The following is a 14,522-nucleotide window of genomic DNA, read 5'->3' on the forward strand; positions in this document are numbered from 1 at the left end:
ACATCCCTCTACATCTGCTAGTCTACCTCTTCAAGAGCTCATGCAACTTACTCAACTATGCCAGAGCCCATAATGGCTTGTGGCTGCACACGGAAGTTTCTACCATGAATAATATTATGATCCCTTTGATCCTAGGTGGAATTCCATAGGATAATCACACGGGTACTTCGGGATTTCCAAAAAAAGACAACACTGGGTTCCCCAGGTGCCTCAACCAATCCACCCAGATATGTATTAAAGTTGCCACCTTAATGTTATCCATGATTAAAATAACTCTCAAACTTCCATGTGTGAATCACGATCCAAACCCCGTCTACGAGCATGGCTAAGCAATAATAAGCATAACGTATATTCCCGGGGTGATCAAAAGGTATTAGGTTCCTACCTCAAGCACTACAACCAAAACCACATGTTCCCAATCCTACTAATGCAAATATTTGAGGGGCAATACTAATGCATAGAAAAAACTTGGTAAAAAAGAGTATGATCAAAGTGTAACTTGCCTTGCCGACGATTTGCAAACTCTAGTGACTCGTAGTAACAAGCTTTGCACTCCGGCTAATATATCGTAGACAAAGAATAGCATACATAAGCAATCACTCAAATGAGAACACAGGAGAAACCGAGAAAAGATCCAAATCAACATGAAACAAGCAAATGGCTTAAACTAACAAGAGTCAAAACCTAACAGCAATATTAACATGTGAATTAGATCTTAACAGTAGGTACACGTGATTAGCTATGATTCGCAAAAAGATTCAACTCAAACGGAGCACCGAAACTCAAGATACGAACAAAACAAGATCGTTTACTAATCTGGACTAAAGTCATATTTTACAGTATCAAAACCATGTTCAAGTTGGCTAACTCGAAAGAGGGGTTCAAGACGAAGATTTTGGCGCTGGTTTCACCTAATTTGGATAAACGAGTAAAAAGTTATACTACTTTAAAGATCAGGGGCTGAATCGCGATAAAAATAATCGCAGATAAGTCGCTAGCCGAAAAAATAAAAATAAAAAGACTAACGAACGTTAGCTGTCTGAACCAAACTGACGAATATTGTTCGTTAAAACGGACGGACGGACAGACGAATGTCCGCTAAATAACTTAACCGAACGAAAACCGATCTAAAACAATAAACCGTGAAACTAAGAAAAACGGGGTTAACCGAAGAAAAACCTACCGGTCAACGGGCGGGGTCAACAGCGGCGGTTCCGACTAGATCCGGCGCGGCGGCGGCGTTCGGCGATGGCGCGAGGCTGTGGGGTGGATTGGCGGTGGTGTCAGCGGCGTCCGGTAGCGCTCGGCGAGCGGGCGGCGGTGGCTTCGGCTTGGGGTCCCAGGGGGGCCCCGAGCTGCTTTTAAAGGGGGGGAGAGGCGGCTTGGAGGAGGGGCACGGTGGCGTGGCGGAGGCGGAGTCTGGCTTGGCTCCGGAGTCCGGCGACGGCGCGCGCGGGGAAGGCGGCGGCGACCCGGCTCGGCTGGGCCTTTGGCCCAGTCGGGCGAAGGAAAACTTAAAAAAAAAATAATTTCGCCGGAAGAAAATTCCTACTTAAATAGAAAAAAATCTAAAAATGCCAAAACAAATTTTCACTGTCTAAATAAAATATTTAGAACAAAGTGAACATTTTTCTGGCCTAAAAATGTGATTTTCAAAAATGCATGTTTTTTCTAATTCGAATAAAACAGCAAATAAAATACGAGAAAAACATAATTTGATTTTAAAATTGTTTCTCCAATATTTCTCTTAATTTAAAGAAGTCATATTATCTTCTCTCATTTATTTTTAATATTGGAAATATGTGGAGAGAAAAATAATAAAACCAAATTGATCCTTTTCTTCAAATTTGAATATAATTCAAATATGATTTTGTGAAACCTCCAACTCTCTCCGTGGGTCCTTGAGTTGCTTAAGATTACTAGGATCTCAACGAAATGCAAGAATAAAATATGATATGCATATGATGATCTATGTATAACATCCAAATTGAAAATTGGGATGTTACAAACCTACCCCCTTAAGATGAATCTCGCCCTCGAGATTCGGGTTGGTCAGCAAAAAGGTTTGGGTAGTCTCTACGAAGGTCTTCTTCTTGCTCCCAGGTGGCTTCCTCCTCGGTATGGTGGCTCCACTGAACTTTGCAAAACTTGATAACCTTGTTGTGAGTAACTCGGCTAGAAAACTCGAGAATCTTGACCAACTTCTCTTTATAGGTCAAATCACTTTCTAACTGAATTGCTTCTAGTGGCACTGTATCTCTTACAGGAATATCGGCCATCTCTGCATGGCACTTCTTCAACTCGGAAACGTGAAACACATCGTGAACTCTTGATAATCCTTCTTGCAATTCCAGCTTGTAGGCAACTTCTCCCATACATTCCAAAACTCTGTATGGTCCCACAAAACGTGGTGCTAGCTTTCCCTTGACTCCAAAACTCTTAACTCCTCGAAGCAGGGACACACGAAGATATACTTTGTCTCTGACTTCGTAAACTATCTCCTTATGTTCAGAATACACATAACTCTTCTGCCTGGACTGGGCTACCTTGAGTCTGTCCCGAATCAACTTAACCTTCTCTTCAGAGTCTTTGATTAAATCTGGTCCAAACAACTGTCTATCTCCAACTTCATCCCACGCTAACGGTGTCTTGCACCTCCTTCCGTACAAAGCTTCGAAAGGGGCCATCTTCAAACTGGCTTGATAACTGTTGTTATAAGAGAACTCTGCATATGGCAAATTGTCGTCCCAACTAGATCCATAATCTAGCGCACAAGCTCTCAACATGTCCTCCAGAATCTGATTGACTCTCTCAGTCTGGCCATCTGTCTATGGATGAAAGGCTGTACTAAACTCTAGCCTGGTACCCAAAGTTTCATGCAACTGATTCCAAAACTTTGAAGTGAACTGGGTTCCTCTATCCGATACAATGGTCCTCGGAACTCTGTCCAGACATACGATCCTGGTCATGTATATCTTTGCCAACTTAGCACTCGTATAGGTGGTCTTTCACCGGGATGAAATGATCTACTTTCGTCAAACGATCGACTACAACCCAGATAGAGTCATAGCCTGAACGAGTCCTCGGCAATCCAGTGATAAAATCCATGCCAAGTTTATCCCACTTCCATTCGGGTATCGGCAATGGTTGTAGCAATCTAGCTGGCTTCTGATGCTCTGCCTTAACTCTCTAACATAAATCACATACTGCTACATACTCGGCTATATCCTTCTTCATTCCTGTCCACCAAAAACTTTCCTTCAAATCCAGATACATCTTAGTATTTCCTGGGTGAGTTGAATAAAGAGAATCATGGGCCTCCTACAGAATCAACTTCCTGATCTCGGGGTCATTAGGCACATATACGCGATCCTCAAACCATAAAGTGTCGTGCTCATCCTCATGAAATCCTTTAGTCTTTCCTTTGCTCATCCTTTCCTTTATCTCGGCAATCTCCTTGTCGGTCTTCTGGGTTTCTCTGATCTTACCCATCAAAGTGGACTGAATTTCCAATGCTGCTACATAACCTCTCGGAACTATCTCCAAACATCGATCTCGGATATCATCTGCTAACTACTTAGGTAATTCTCCGGTCATGAGTGTGTTAACATAACTCTTGCGGCTCAACGCATCTGCTACCACATTGGGCTTTCCGAGGTGATAGTGCAATTTCATATCATAATCCTTGATGAGCTCCAACCATCTCCTTTGCCTGAGGTTCAACTCCTTCTGCGTGAAGATACATTTAAAACTCTTATGATCCGTGTATACCTCACAATGGTTTTCGATGAGAAAATTTCTCCACTTCTTTGGCGCATGCACTACGGCTGCTAACTCCAAATCATGCATAGCATAATTTAGCTCATGGGGTTTAAGCTGTCGTGAGGCATATGAAACAACTCTTCCTTCTTGCATAAGAACAACCCCAAGTCCTCGACGTGAAGCGTCACAATATACTTGATAATCTTTGCGTTGGTCTGGGAGAATCAATATTGGGGCTGTAACCAAACGTTTCTTCAACTCCTGAAAACTGGCTTGACACTCCTCAGTCCATTTAAACTTGGTGTCCTTCTTTAGTAACTCCATCATGGGCTTTGCAATCCTGGAGAAATTCTCAATGAACCTCTAATAATATCCTGCGAGTCCAAGAAAACTTCTGATCTCTCCAACTGATGTGGGTTCCACCCATTTAGTCACAGAAGCAACCTTGGTAGGGTCTACTGCTATTCCTTCTCCGGATATAACATGTCCGAGAAATCCAACTTCCTTTAACCAAAACTCACATTTGCTGAACTTGGCATACAACTGATGTTCTCTGAGCTTCTCTAGAACCAAACACAAATGCTCCTGATGCTCCTCATCATTCTTTGAGTAGACCAATATATCATCAATGAACACCATGACGAACTTATCCAAAAACTCCATAAACACCTTGTTCATCATGTTCATGAAATAGGCAGGCGTGTTAATCAGACCAAATGACATAACGGTATACTCATATAGCCCATACCTTGTGGTAAAAGTTGTCTTAGGTATATCCTTCTCTCGGATCTTCAATTGGTGATAAACTAATCGAAGATCAATCTTAGAGAATACTTTATCTCCTTGCAACTGGTCAAACAAATCATTCATCATCGATAGTGGGTATTTGTTCTTGATCGTCACCTCATTCAACGCACGATAATCAACAAGCATCCTTAAAGATCCATCCTTCTTCTCCACTAGAAGCATTGGGGCTCTCGAAGGTGATGAACTTGGCCGAATGTAACCTTTATCCAGTAACTCCTTGATCTGCTTCTTAATTTCCTCAAAATCTTGTGGAGCAACCTATATGGTCTCTTTGATATTGGCCCGGTGCCTGGCAATAGCTCAATCAAAATCTCAGTGTCTCTATCTGGTGGCATGCCTGATAACTCCTTTGGAAATACATCGGGGTAATCCTTCACCACTGGTACTTCCTCCTGTACAAATCCTGAAAAGGAATTCACTTGAGTCCTCTTTGGCACATGCCGGGATACATACTTGATCCTCCTTCCTTCTGGGCTGGTGAGAAATATCGACTTACTAGCACAATCAGTGTTTCCTCCATACTTCGATAACCAATCCATGCCTAATATTATATCCAATCCTTCCGACTCAAAAATTATTAGGTCAACCAATGGTTAAGGGTAATCGATCACACCATCGGCTGGCCATATACTCTGCTCCTGGCGAGCTTACTAACATGGGTGACCTAAGGGCTTGGGTTAGCAATTTAAACTTGTCCACAAATCCCCTTGATATGTATGAATGCGATGCACCAGTATCAAAAAGAATGAGTGCGATAAATGCATTAATCAAAAACTTACCGACTACTGCGTCGGGTTGATCCTCAATCTCCTCCACACTGATGTGGTTCACCTAACCTTTGGTGAAGGGGTTGGGCTTCTTGGTAGAACCTCCATTGCCATTTCCATTCTTTGCTTCAGGGCATTCAGTGGTATAATGTCCAGTCTTCTGGCACTTGAAACAGATAATGTGGCTCAGATCCCTCTTAGCTGGCGTTGAAGGGTTGGAATGGTTCTAGCTGCTGCTTCCTCCATTCCCATTGCCATTCTTGGGGCCACTGTAGTTGTGCAAACTTGCTCCGTTGTGCGTGTCTCCTCCATGGTTATGGCCTCCATGGTTGTGGGTATGTCCTCCCGAGTACGGGGAATATCGGGGCTTCTGCTGAGCTCCTGAAGTGTACCTCCCCTATCCATACTTCCTCTTGCGATTATCAATCTGTTGTTGCTTGCCTTTAATCATAAGAGCCCTATCTACCAACTCCTGGTAGTTGTTGAATGTTGCCACCATCAACAGCATGCTCAGCTCATCATTCAGTCTTTCCAGAAACTTCTCCTGCTTAGCGGCATCTATAGCTATGTCATCAGGGGCATAGCGTGCTAGATTACTAAACTCATCCACATACTGGCCCACTGTGCGTCCTCCTTGGCACAAGTTGTGAAACTCACGCTTCTTCATGCTCATAGCTCCTGATGAAACATGGGAAGTGTGGAAAGACTGTTGAAACTGATCCCATGTAACAGTGTTAATGGGGTAAGTGGCAGTGAAATTCTCCCACCATGATGTTGCGGGTCCATCAAGCTGATATGCTGCAAAGTGCACTCTCTCCGCATATGTGCATCCTGAAGTGGTCAGCTCTCTTCGAATCTTGCGGAGCCAATCATCTACAACAATCGGCTCGGTGCTACTAGAGAACACTTGCGGGTTCAACCTTAGGAGATGGGCTAGGTGATCAACAGGGGGTGGTGGTGGTGGGTTGTTGTTGTTGCCTTGGTTCTGATTCTGAGCTAGTAGCTGCATCAAGGTATTCTACTGCTGGATCAACTGAGTGAGCTCCGGTGGGAAGGCAAATCCATTGTCACGTCTCGGAGACATCTGATGGGTTTAGAAGGGGTGAGAAAACATAATAGAATTGGGGTCTAAGAGAAATTCACTATGCATAATGCTCATTAGACAAACACAATCAATTTCACTTCAATCAATAGCACACAAGATCACACAAAGCGGTCTAACCTATGATTACAAACTCGATCGTTGCAACTACTTGGAGGGAAAATACTACTAATTACAATGGTGGTCGTCAAGAAATTTTCATCAGAGGAAGACTCCATTATATCTGCTCCAGCTTCGTCAAGATAGTCATCATCGCTATCAGGGGCAGAGTCGGTGTCGTCGATGATGATGTAGTATCCTGGGTGGTTGTCCTCCTTCTTTGGCACGGGGTCTCCCATGAATACTCCTAGCTTCTTCGTTAGGTCTTCATTCTTCTCCAGTAGTAAAACAATCTCTTCCACATATCCATCGCGTGTAGACTTGATCTCCTCTTCCAGCTTGTTGTTTCTCCTCACCAGTTTCTTGATCTTCTTCATGTCAATAATTTGTTGAATCTCCCGTCGACGAACATTATCTCTCATATCTTGAATGTAAGCTGCAATTGATCCATCCCTCCTGGTGCGAATCATCTCCCATTTGTTATCTCAGCGGCCACATATCTGGTAAGCAGTATTCTCCAGCTCCTTGTGATACACTTCACATATGCGTCCAAAGGTGATATGTGCGGCTATGCTCTTTCCAACACTCTAGCTTGGTGCATCCAGGTAGAAATCAATAGGCTCTGTTGTTGGCACAAAGGTCCTCCCAGGTATCTAGACATTGATCTTCCAGCGCTCCTCTTCGGGTACAGATGTAGAGAAAGTCCCCGTGAAGCTTGTTAATCCGATGTTCAGATACTTAGTGACTTCCTTCAAGTGCTTTTCAAAAGGGCTGTCGTCATACGACTGAGTGAACTTATTCCTGGGATCCGCCATCTATAGAGTAGAAAGAGAGGAGAATTAGAAATGAGTAGAGAAGACAAATCATGTGGATCATTCTAGTGGTCGCGTCCTACAGTCAGCGTGTGCTTTGATACCATCTTGTAGCGACCAGACCTCAAACGGTCAAGTCTCTGTGCATTAGTGTCATCCCTGGATCGGTAACGCTGACACGCACAGTACTCGAGGAATTATAACAGAGTTTCAATCACACACTTATTACATCGAGTCCTCATAAAGAGTATGATTACATAAATAAACCATGGCTTAAGGCCATCTAAACTAGATAACTGCAGAAGCTTCGAAGATAAATGAGTCCATCAACTCCAACGGCACAGCTGAGTGCAAAACAATGACCTATCACATCTTATTCGTCGTCTGAGTAGTCTGCAACATAAGACGTTGCAGCCCGAAATAGGCCAGCACATGGAATATGCTGGCTTAGTTACACTGTAAAGCAATGACAATGCAAGAACTATATCTACATGCAATATTTGGCTGGTGGAGGCTATAAATTTCATAGTTTTGCATAAAGCAAGTTTTTTCCTACAACAAAGAAATAAATTTATTTAACTACTCCCATGTTGCCCATTATTGAGAAGGTAACCCCAACTCAAATCCCAATTAAAAGTATCACCATTAACCCATCATCATAATTAATTAAAGTAACGTGATGAGATCACATCAATAGATTCAAGCACTAGATACTCAAGATGTCCATAATCGGGGACACGACTAACCATGATTAGTTTATACGCTCTGCAGAGGTTTGCGCACTTTTCCCCACAAGAATCGACCGCATCCATGAACGGATGATCGAGACATAGCCTTTTTGAAGCATTAACTCTCTACTCCGGGTAGACAGTACCACCTACATCGCTTTACATCTGCTAGTCTACCTCTTCAAGAGCTCACGCAACTTACTCAACTATGCCAGAGCCCATAATGGCTTGTGGCTGCACACAGAAGTTTCTAGCATGAATAATCTTATGATCCCTTTGAGCCTGGGTGGCATTCCATAGGATAATCACACATGTACTCTGGGATTTCCAAAAACAGACAACACTAGGTTCCCCAGGGCCTCAACCAATCCACCCAGATGTGTATTGAAGTTGCCACCTTAATGTTATCCATGATTAAAATAACTCTCAAACTTCCATATGTGAATCACGATCCAAACCCCATCTACGAGCATGGCTAAGCAATAATAAGCATAACGTATATTTCCGGGGTGATCAAAAGATATTAGGTTCCTACCTCAAGCACTACAACCAAAACCACATGTTCCCAATCCTACTATTGTAAATATTTTAGGGGCAATACTAATGCATAGCAAAAACTGGGTATAAAAGAGTATGATCAAAGTGTAACTTGCCTTGCCGATGATCTGCAAACTCTAGTGACTCATAGTAACAAGCTTCGCACTCTGGGTAATCTAGCATAGACAAACAATAGCATACATAAGCAATCACTCAAACGAAAACACGAGAGAAACTGAGAAAAGATCCAAATCGAACATGAAACAAGAAAATGGCTTAAACTAACAAGAGTCAAAACCTAACAGAAATATGATCATATGAATTAGATCTTAACAGTAGATACAAGTGATTAGCTACGATTCACAAAAAGATTAAATTCAAACGGAGCAACGAAACTAAAGATACGAACAAAACAAGATCGTTTACTAATCTGCACTAAAGTCAACTTTTACAGTAGCAAAACCATGTTCAAGTTTGTTAACTGGAAAGAGGGGTTCGAGACGAATATTTCGACGCTGGTTTCACCTAATTTGGATAAATGAATAAAAATTTATACTAGTTTAAAGATCAGGGGCTGAATCACGATATAAATAATCGCGGATAAGTCCCTGGCCGAAAAAAATAAAAAGAAAAAGACTAATGAATGAACATTCGCTGTCTGAACCAAACTGACGAATATCGTTCATTAAAACGAACGAAAGGACGAACGTCCGCTAAATAACTTAACCAAAAGAAAACCTATCTAAAACAATAAACCACGAAACTAAAATAAAACCGGGGTTAACCGAAGAAAAAACGACCGGTCAACAGGCGGGGTCAACGTCGGCGGTTTCGGCGAGATCCGGCGCGGCGGCAGCGTTCGGCGACAGCGGCGACAACGCTGCGGGGTGGAGTGGCGGTGGTGGCGGCGGCGTCTGGTGGCGCGCGGTGATGGTGGCGGCGGCAAAGCATCAGCGGCGGGAGGTGAAGCCGGCGGGGGCGGCTTCGGCCTGGGCACCTAGGGGGTCCCCGAGCTGCTTTCAAAGGGAGGGGGAGAGGCGGCTTGGAGAAGGGGGCACGGCGGCGTGGTGGAGGAGGAATCCGGCTCGGTTCCGTAGTCCGGCCATGACGCGCGGTGGGAAGGCGGCGGCTGTCGGTGTTAAAACCGGCAGATCTCGGGTAGGGGGTCCCGATCTGTGCGTCTTAGGCTAATGGTTAAAGGAGGCAAGGGACACAATGTTTACCCAGGTTCGGGACCTCTCGATGGAGGTAAAACCCTACTTCCTGCTTGATTGACATTGATGATACGAGTAGTACAAGAGTTGATCTACCACGAGATCGTAGAGGCTAAACCCTAGAGGCTAGCCTATGATGATTATGATTGTGATCGTCCCTCTAAGGACTAAACTCTCCGGTTTATATAGACACCGAAGAGGGCTAGGGTTTACATGGAGTCGGTTACAAAGAAGGAAATACAATATCCGGATCGCCAAGCTTGTCTTCCACGCAAAGGAGAGTCCCATCCGGACACGGGACAGAGTCTTGAGTCTTGTATCTTCAAGCTCCAATAGTCCGGATGAAGTATATAGTCCGTCTGTCCGGATACCCCATAATCAATGACTCCCTCAGAAGCCCCAGAACCAGGCTTCAATGACGATGAGTCCGGCGCGCAGTTTTGTCTTTGGCATTGCAAGGCGGGTTCCATCTCCGAATACTCCAAAGTACCTGTTGCAACGAACAGTGTCCGGCTTCCCATCAATAATGACCATACTCCTCGGCTTCTGTGCCTCAATAATGACCATTTCCTGGTGTCGAGCGAATACCAGGAGCCGAGGAATTTTTGCATTTGCCACCCCCGGTTCAGCAGGCTGATCGTCTATTTGAAGAGACGGGGATTCTCAGATCCAAACCTCACCCTCTTCCCTCGAGCAATCATCCAACAGAGTGCTCCGGAAAAACCATTCCAACTTGGCCGGTCGCCGCAGCTCTTCTTCTCACTCCCCTTGCTCCAAGTCGGGTGACTGGAAAGAGTGTTCAGTTCCTCACAGCTATTTGATAGAGTTACAGACCCAAGGGTTTCTCCCACCGGCGTTCATGGTCCCCGTCCGAGCCGGACTTGCCACCTATAATGGCGGGGAGCAGGCGGAGGGATCTCCTAATCCATCCCCAGAGGAGCGAATATGTCTCATCCCGCATCTGCTAAGGGGCGTCGGGTTTCCTATCTACCCATTTCTTTGCGGGCTTTTGGAGTTCTACGGCCTCCAGTTGCACAACTTCACCCCTGCCTCCGTGTTGCATATAGCAGGATACGTTGCCCTTTGTGAGCTATTTCTAGGCTGCGAGGCTCACATTGAGTTATGGAAGAAGTTGTTCTGCCTTGTCCCTCGCAACCAGGGGGAATCCCTATGTCAAGTGGGCGGAGCCTAAGTATGGCGCATCACCGAGAACGGATACCTATCCGGTACTCCCAAGAAGGCACCGAAGAATTGGCCTTTGGAATGGTTTTATGTCGACGACGTTCCCCTTCCGGATCCAGTGCGGATGGGTTTCCCTAAGTTCAGTAACGCTCCGCCGAAGGCACGTCGAAGCTGGCGCCCTCGGGGCCCCCAAGAGGAGGATACCAGAGATATACACTTCCTGATGAGCAGGATAAAGTTACTGGCCAAATCTGGGCTGACAATAGTCGAGGTTATGGCAATATGCATAATACAGGGAGTGCAGCTGCTTCAACATCGGGGGAAGCCCATGTGGCACTAAAACGGGGAAGATGATGCCACCCACTGTGGCCATAAGGGTCCGGACTCTGCCACTGCTCTGGCGAGGATATTGTCCAATCTGTATAAAGGAGAAGAACAAGAATTCCTTCACATTAAACCGCAGGATGTGTTTTCTATGTACAACCCCCCAAGCTGGGTAAGTCGCCACTCTTTCCCCTGCTTCACTCATTCTGGCGCTCTTCGTCAAGATTATTTATCTTGATATTTTTGAGCAGGAACTGAGAAGGGCCGTAGAAGGAATCTCCAGCCCCTCCCCGCTGCTAGAGGACCCCGGAAGGGCCCTCGATCCAGGACTCGAAGAAGATCCGGATATTACTGTGGAGCTCATCAACGGGATATTTTATCAGGCGAGCTGTGATGGCGCCTCGGTGGCTAGTACCGCCGACTATCCCAGACTGCTACCTACATCGTGTGTAAACCAAGCCAAAAAAAAACCTATCCTCCGAAGAGGACTCCTTTCTGATGCCATGCCTTACACCTGAAGTGTCACATTTTTGTAGAGACGACGGTCAGAGCGCGACACCGAGCCCCTGGGGACTCGTCGGCAAAGGGTGTCCGTATCGGGCAGGCTTAAGAGGAAGGTGGTTAGGGCCTAAACGCCGCTACAGAGGTATGGTAAAAACCTACTCTGTGATTATTGTGTTTGAAATGTAACAGTGTCCTTTGTGTCCTGGCAGAAAGAGGAATAGCCAGACTATATCCGAAGATCCTGCCAATCACGCCTCTACCAGCCGGATTCCAGAACCGGCTTCAGGAGAGGAGGCAGACGCGGGGCCGATGCTGCATTGTCCTCCGACAGAGGATGCAGATATGCTCTCCGCCACGAATTCCGAAGTAGAGAGCGCCATGAATCACCAGCACCGACGGGCCGTACTTCGCAACAACATCTTTTCCGAAGAGGCATTTAATGCTTTCAATTCGGGAGACGCATACATCCGAGCTGCTCAAGACGGGCTTGCCCGAGCGACAGACCAGTATACCAAAGATATACGGGTAAGACAATTTGATAAGCATGTATAGAAGTAGCCCCTGAGACTTGAAACGGTTGGAACAACTATTTTAAGGATCAATTTATGCACAGGTCCTTGTAGATAAGAATGAGCAATTGTATCGAGAGATGGAGGAGTGCAAGACTCAGTTGAGGGCGACGGTTGCCAAGTTAGAGGAATCCCAGAAGGCCTCATCTAGTAATGTTTGTCTCAATTGTACGGAGATGTACCAGTTAGTAAGTGTCTTGTATGATAAGTCTAATAGAAAATTCTGCAGACAATCCCGGGGTGAATCCGGAGGTCGTAAGAGATAACGAGTCGCATCTCCAAAGGCAGCTAAAAGCCGGTGAGCGTGTTCTTATGCAAGTTAGGCAGGAGAAGAACAATCTTCAAGATGCCAATGTCCGGCTGGACGTCGAATTAAAAGATGTTCGCGCTCAGCTGGCGGACTCCGTGAAGGAGAACAAAAGGCTTCATCGCGGCATTTATGGTAAGTGCCTAGACGAACTGTAGTACAGCTCGGCGAGGAAGCATATTGAAAGAATTTGTGTTTGTAGGTATGTTGACGGGCCGCCCTAAAGAGGAGATGCCCGCGTCTGCAGGCGATTTGCTGGAAGACCTCTCACAGCTGCACGAGCGAGCTCGGCAGGTGATGCAGGGCGTTGCTCAGGCCTTGTGGCCATCAAGCTTCCTGCCGAAGGGCATAGGGGAGCTCGTGGATATGCTCCAAGGAGTACGGCGGCCCTTCCGATTGTGGAAGGTGTCAGCCTGCCGACAAGGTGCAAGAGAAGCCTAGGCTATGGTGAAGACGTGCTACACCAAGCTTGACCCGAACCATATGGCCGAAGTCGGACCGGCGGGGCCAGATGGGCAAGTAATTCCCGTGAGTCTGGTGTATGACCAGGTAGCGTTAGCCGCAAAGTATTCCCAACAGGATTGCAAGCTAGATAGCCTGTTGGATGGTATAGAGGAGGAATATAGTTAGTCCAAGTGACTGTGTATTCAATGGACATAAGTAGTCCCTAGCCGGATTAAAATCATTTGTCATGGCGGACCTTTTCACTTCAGCCCCCGGATTCGACAGTCTGGGGTGTATCCGAATACCCGCTCAGTTTTACAGAACCGGGGTATGCGTGGAAACCAGGCGTAGGGGTCATAAGTGCTTGAACAGACAAGTACCCAACTAGTTATGTTATATTACATGGATAGTAAGAAACATCTTCCAGGGAGAATAGTTCTGTTGGGGGTTCCTTTCCCTGGGTACGCATGCAGCAATGTACATGTCCGGACTGTGAACAGGGACGCAGGATACAAAACCTTCTGGGGATTCATATTGTAATAAACAAAAAACATCCTTTGTTCACCGACCGAATATTCCCTTAAGGATGCTAGCTTTCGGCTTCACCCAGTCTGAGGTACACATCTGGCTGAACCGGCAGTAACAATCACAGTGGTGCTCCCCATATGCCCTAGCCGAATTAACGGGAACGTAGGGCATAAACACAAGAGCCAGGCAACCCAGCATGGCCACATCTTAAGTCATATTGATGCATATAATGGTGAAAAAAGGGGCACATATGGAAAAAGAATGCATATGTGATAGGCAAGAAGCCATGAAAGCAATTATGTTTAGCTTCCGTATAGGAAGCCCCAAGGTATAGCTTACACACATAGTGCGGCCGGAGTGATCCGAGAATCCGCACTGCATTGTGTACTTTGTGTGAAGAGGAAAAAAGGTCGAGGAAGGAAAAACGAGGGAACATAATTAAAAAGGAGGGGGTAAGGAGACGAACACTGAGTTCGGTGCTAGGCGTGATTCTCCGGAGTCTGGCCGCGTTCCATGGGTTCGGCTCGAGTCTGTTATTGGATGCATTACGTAGGCGGTACGCTCCTCCGGCGAGAACTTTATCAAAGACGAAGGGACCCTCCCACTTAGGTTTGAGCTTGTCCTACTTCTTCTCTGGTAGGCGTAGAACGAGTTCGCCAATATTATAAGTTTTGGCCTGCACTTCTCTGCTTTGGTACCATCGAGCTTGCTGCTGATAGAATGCGGAACGGGCTTTTGCAACATCGTGTTCCTCCTCCAGGGCATCTAAGTTATCCTGCCGATCCAACTCGGCTTCCTTCTCTTCGTACATGCGCACGCGAGGCGAATCATGTATT

This window comes from Triticum dicoccoides, chromosome 5B (assembly GCF_002162155.2).
Source record: "Triticum dicoccoides isolate Atlit2015 ecotype Zavitan chromosome 5B, WEW_v2.0, whole genome shotgun sequence".
Lineage (NCBI taxonomy): Eukaryota > Viridiplantae > Streptophyta > Magnoliopsida > Poales > Poaceae > Triticum > Triticum dicoccoides.